The sequence below is a fragment of the Carya illinoinensis genome, chromosome 11 (assembly GCF_018687715.1).
Source record: "Carya illinoinensis cultivar Pawnee chromosome 11, C.illinoinensisPawnee_v1, whole genome shotgun sequence".
In the NCBI taxonomy this organism is placed as follows: Eukaryota; Viridiplantae; Streptophyta; class Magnoliopsida; order Fagales; family Juglandaceae; genus Carya; species Carya illinoinensis.
In genome coordinates, this window is record NC_056762.1 from 26,928,291 (window position 1) to 26,934,647 (window position 6,357).

Consider the following 6,357-nt stretch of genomic DNA (forward strand, 5'->3'; position numbering starts at 1 on the left):
AACCTCCATGATTCACTTTAGAGTTAAGACACTAAGACCTTTGTCTTACACTCCCATTAACCACATTCTGATGCATGACTCAAACCAATTAAATCCCGCATCCCAATCCTAGACAACATACCCATTACTACCTTCATGCATCCTAGCCCATACTAAATCCTCAATCTTATCCATACATGCCACATGACTTTAAGCCAACTCTAAGGTAACCATGCTTAGGACATATTACCCATTATATATGGTAAATCTGTTTGGCGCATGTGTCTCACCAAATGCAGATGTACCTTACCCCCTTATCACCTAAGATCAACTTATAATCTATTGAACGCTTGCTTGTATAAACAAGCTCCATATTCCGATACCAATTTCTACTTAAACCCAATCATTAGAACCTTCGTACTTCCCGACCCTTTACAAGTTCATCCTAACACTTACACAACAAGAACCATTCATTCTACTCCTCGTTCTCATCGTGTAGCTTAAGACTAATCTCAAGCTACATCGTGACACCCGTCACTATGATAGGGTTACAACACAACTACTTTGGGACATTGTTTCACAGTTCCTAAAACTACACACAACATGCTCTACACTTCTCAATAACACCATCCAAATCTTTGTGACATGCCATCCAGTGTGTCATGACACTAAATGGAGTACACTCCATGTGAACTCTTTTCCATCCACATTATGCCACACATTATTAAGACACACGCCACATGGTGCATTGCTGCACTACATGGAGTACACACCACATGTACTCCCTTCATACTAAGCCACACCACATCATTACTACAACATACACTTCACAGCATAGTCCATAACTATGCCCAACACTTCACCAAACAACGAACTCCATAATTAACCAATTAACATCTAACATGAATAGCACGGGAGAGAGGGTTCTACCATCGTTGGGATTGACCCACGTGTTGCTCGCTGTTCGGTACGGTCGAGGCATCAGAAGAGTCGTACGCGGCAGTTAAACCGTGTATGGTGGCTGTTTGGGCTATTGAAGGTGGCTACAGGTGTGGATCTGAGCGGGGAAGGGTTTGGTGGTGGTCCTAGAGTGGTGGTCTTGTGGTGGTGCCGAGGTGGCACACGGTGAAGGCACAGTGGTGTTGGTGGTTGTAGAGGCCGTGCATGGCCTAGCTGAGAAATGGAGGAGCTTGAGGGAGGTGCGGTCAAGCTGTGGTGGCGAGGTGGAGGTGGTACGGCGGTGGATCTAGCCATGGGTGGTGAAACCTGTGTGTTGGAGGGTGAGAGTGCATTCTGTTGAGGGAGGCCATGGGATTTCGTGGGGAGCTAGGGAGAGGAAGAGGGAGGCTAGTGGTAGTGCTCAATGGTAGGGGAGGCAGAGTACGACGGTGCTAAGGTTGTCAGTGGTGAGAACACGTGCATGAAACCCATACGTGTGTGCAACGGAGAGGGAGAGGGACGCTTGGTTTGGTGGGGGTTGGTCATCGGTGAGGGGAGGAGGCCGTTAGTGAGGTATGGTAACCTAAGCAGCGGCGTACAATAGTACACATGGGTGGAGAACCTATGTGCTATACCCATTTTTGGGTTGTGCTACCATAGTGAAGAGAGAGGCTTGCGGAGGAGGAAACTGGCGTGGAGGAGGGAGGAGTTGCTGGGGAGTTTGCCAGTGATGGTGGTGGCTAATGGTGGCTAGCAGTGGCTGGGCTAGGAAGAGAAGAGAATCGGCTAGGGAGAGGGGAGTTGAACGTGTGAGCTGAAGGAGAGGGAGGAGAGAGAGAGGAAAGGAAAAAGTGAGCGGAAAAGGCTAGGAGCTTAGGTATTTAATCTAGTCCCTCATCTTGCAATTTTCAAAACGATCTAATAGTGAGTTTTAAACACTAATTTGAAAATGTGTAAACAGTTACTTAACTTAAAACACTGAGAAGAATTAAGATAGAATATTTTAAACTAAATTTTAGTTTATAAAATATAATTTTCTTCATTTATCAAATGATGAATATTTTAAACTAAATTTTAGTTTATAAAATATAATTTTCATCATTTATCAAATGATGAAGTGTTGCTAATTATCTTTTAAGAGAATAAAACCATTTCATTAAATTAGAGTTTTTAACATAAATTTATATCTCATAATATCTTTAAATGATTGAACTCATTTAAATTAAATAATTTTCTACAATTATAATATTTTTGGAGCTCTTCAAAAATATTATAATTGTTTTATTTAAATTCAAACTTGGTTCAATAACACTGGAAATATCCCATATAAATACGTTTAGGACATTTAAAATATTCAAATTCTTTAAAATATTGAGCTTGCTTTAAAAATTAGTAGATATCTTTAAAAACACTCCATCAAGGATGGGCACGTATAACGAGGCTCGTAACCATAAAAGAAAGAAGGAGCGAGATGTTACAAGAATGGTAGTGAGACTACCATAGTGAGATTCCTTGAAATCTTAGAAGTTAAACAACCAACTTGCATTGAAATAAGATATACATGATTAATGATAAACATGAGATGCAGAAAAATTCATATTTGTCTCTCATCTAGATTTCTCAATATTTTTTTAGAAAAATCTTAATGAACATTTTCTCCAAGAGAATTTTTCACTTGATCTTTTCCAAAAACATAACATTTCATCATTATTAAAGCCATAATTAACATATCACATAGTATTGTTACAACGCCCCTATATGCACTGTGAATACTTGCCGGTGATTGCAGTACAACTTATGACGAGACTATGTCTTTGTCTGCAAACATCATAACCTAATGCATTGGCATCATAAAATCTCATCATAACATTCCATCATCATGACATATCATTATAACTTATACCCCCACCAGTATTAGGTGCATAAATGACTTCCCTTTGGCATTTTTTTTATTTGTCAATTCAGGGGTTACCACTCCATCTGTACTCACTCTAGAGTGGACATAGGAGTTCTACTATAATAATTCCCTATCCTACCTTTTGGGATCATGACAAAATTTATTTGTATGCTATGTTTGAAAAATGTATTTCATGATATGTGCATATGTAGTAAACTTCATGTGAAAATGACATTTATATGTAAGTTGCTAAAATGGTGAGAAATTTCACGTGTCATGTAAGCAAGTAATCAAATGTTTAATGATGTATCATATGATGTTTCATGGTCAAAATTACATTTAATATGAATATGGCATTTATACAATAATCATAAATAAATTATCTAAGAGTAAGTTAGAAGCAAACTTACTAGCTTTCCTGGTACTTAGAAAAATAGTGCAGCTGTAATGAAAGTTATTCTAAGTTAGGAGTTGTAATGAATAGGCTGGTAAGAGTCTCCTCTCTAGAGCTAGTTTTGATAAACTTAGAGGCGGTGTGCAACAGTTTGTTGGTTTTCCAGTAATTCAAGCTAATCATGTCGAGAGGTGAGAGTCACAGGATGGAAGGCTTAGAAGAACAATGGAGAAAGCTTAAACTGATAGAGGAGGAGGAAGATCTGGTGGAGGTGGACAAGAATGGGAAGGTGGAGATAGAATGTAAGGGCGAAAAAAGCTTGATAGGGAAGGTTTGCTCCAACCAAGTAGTGGGCAAGGTCATGGTCAGTAACACTATGGCCAAAATCTGGAGGATCAGTAAAAGGGCCACTTCCAAGAAGTGGATAAGAACACGTTCGTTATCACTTTTGAGACACATGCAGACATGTGCAGAATCCTCAAAGGTAAGCCCTGGTCTTTTGATTCCTCTTTGTTCCTACTGGTGCCTTATGATGGAACGAAAAGTCCAGGGAACATAGTTTTCGATAGGGAAGCCTTTTGGATGCAAATTCACAATTTACCACTGGGTTATATGTCACTGGAATGGGGAAATCAGATAGGGAATTCAGTGGGAAGGGTCATTGAGGTAGATGTAGAAGAGGATGGCATAGGATGGGGGAGATGCCTACGGGTGAAAGTAGAGTTAGTTCCGAACAAGGCCATCCCCAGGGGTCGATTCATCAATGTGGAGCAGTCTAAGCATTGGGTTCACTTTCGATTCAACTACCCAAAATCTATTTCAAATGTGGTTGGCTCCTTCATGGGGAGATGGGCTACTTGGCTCATCGTGATGGTTAAGGAGATGAGGCGGAGACAGAGCTCCAGTTTGGGCCCTGGCTCAGGGTGAAAGGAATTGTAAGGCGTGGTTTTAATTCGTATAGAAATGACAGAGGAAGTGAAGGGCAATTCACAGGGAGAGGTAGTGGTCAGGTAGAGACGGAAGGGGACGAAGGCAGCATGGAAGAAGGCCAGCAAGTCAGTGGAAAGAACAGGTAGTTTGCATCCACCTTTTCCCACACATAGGTCCCAACAGCCATCAAAGATGGAAGTCGCCCAACTGATGGAGGCAAGGTACAATTTTTAGCAGATTTAGAGGAAGGGATGGTAGCTTTGGACGCTATGCACCAACCGGGTATGGGGAAAAAAGAGAAAATGGGAAAACAGCAGGAAGAAAGTGGGCGGGAAGGCAAACTGAACGAAGCCAAGGAAGATGGGTCGAAAGGTGGGTATGGGCCCAAGAGGGGACCAGAACAAACCTCTACTCACGCGAAGCCCAAGGGCCAGATGATATGCTCTCCAATGGCTAGTTCACTTGGAGAAGGGGAAGGTAGAGATACACTTTCTCTACAGCCTTCACAAAGGCAAGGGGAAAGACAAAGCTGGAAACAACAAGCCTGTGTGCTAAAGAAACCAGTTTCATCCTTAATAGTAACCTGTTCCCAAGGGGAAAAGCGGTTAGCAGAGGTAAGTAAGGATAGCCCTAGCCCTGTGAAAAAATTTAAGAACTCCTTGCTGAGTGGAAAATCAGTGGAGGATGCTCTCCCATTGGAAATGGTGGCGGCTGCGAGTCAACCCCACCAAGCACTATGAGGATCCTAAGTTGGAACTGTCGGGAAAAGAAACCCGAAGTGGTCTTCATAATGAAGACCAAGTTATCATACACAAAAGCTCATAGGATTGCAAAGAGATTTAGATTTTATGGATGTGTAGTGGTAGAAGCAGTAGGAAGAAGTGGAGGACTTATGCTTTTGTGGAAGGAGGAAAGGCTTCTAGAATTAGTCAATTACTCTCAGCACCATATCAATGTACGAGTAAATGATGAACAAAACAATAACAGTTGGCTTCTGTCTTGCTTTTATGGACACCCAGTATCAAATTTGAGAAGCCAGACTTGGGATTTATTATCGTCATTTAGGCCTGATAATGGTGGGTGGGGAGTCATAGGAGACTTTAATGAAGTGCTCTTCAACAATGAAAAAGAGGGGGGGGGGGGGGAGAGAATTCCAGAAGTGAAAACCTTATGAGAATGTTTAGAGCCACAATGAAGGAAGGGAACTTGTATGACCTGGGTTGGATAGGCAATAAGTTCACCTGGAGCAACCGTCATGAAGATGATACATTCACAAGGGAGAGACTTGACAGAGCCATAGCAAATGATGAGTGGAAATCCTAGTACCCTGTGTATTCAGTAGAGACCCTTCCAGCATATGCTTTGATCACAACCCAATACTGCTGAATTGCAGTATTGAGAGGTGCTCAGTTCAAAGTTGCTCTTATTCTTTCAAGTATGAGACCAGCTGGAATAAGGAGAAGGATTGTAGTGAGGCAGTAGCTGAGGCATGGAGAAAAAACATGGGGAGGGGGAGTGGTCTGGAAAGGGTGATGAGTAAGTTAGAATTCACACCGGGGAAGCTTAGATAGTGGAGCAGGAAGCTTAACAGGGAGAGACTAGAAGCCATAAGAGAGAAGACTCACCTGTTGAATATGTAACAAAGATGTGCAGGGCCTAGAAATGTAAAAGAATAAAAACAGCTACAACAAGAGCTCGATTTGTTGTTAAATCAAGAAGACACAAAGTGGAAACAAAGAGCAAAATGGCATTGGCTGGTTAGGGGTGACAGAAACACTAAATATTACCATGCATATGTCAACCAAAGAAGTAAGAAAAACACCATCAAAACGGTGATTGACATGAATGACACATAATTGTTTGAGAAGGGAGCTATAGTAGCAGGTTTCAAAATCTACTTCAAAACAGTATACCAGTCCATACAGCCTGACTTAGAGTGCATCAACCAGTGCCTGTAGGGGATAAAACACATGGTAATAGATGAGATGAAAAATAAGCTGGAAAGGAGTTTAACAGTTAAGGAGGTGGAGCTGGCTTTAAAGCAAATGTCCCCTTTCAAATCACCTGGCCCCGGTGGTTTTAGTGCAGGCTTCTACCTAGAACATTGGAAGACTGTGGGGCAGGATGTGTCTGTAGCAATATTGGGGTTCTTAAATTCTAGAAGGATGCCATGGGAATTAAACCGTACGCATATCATGTTAATCCCCAAGGTAAACTC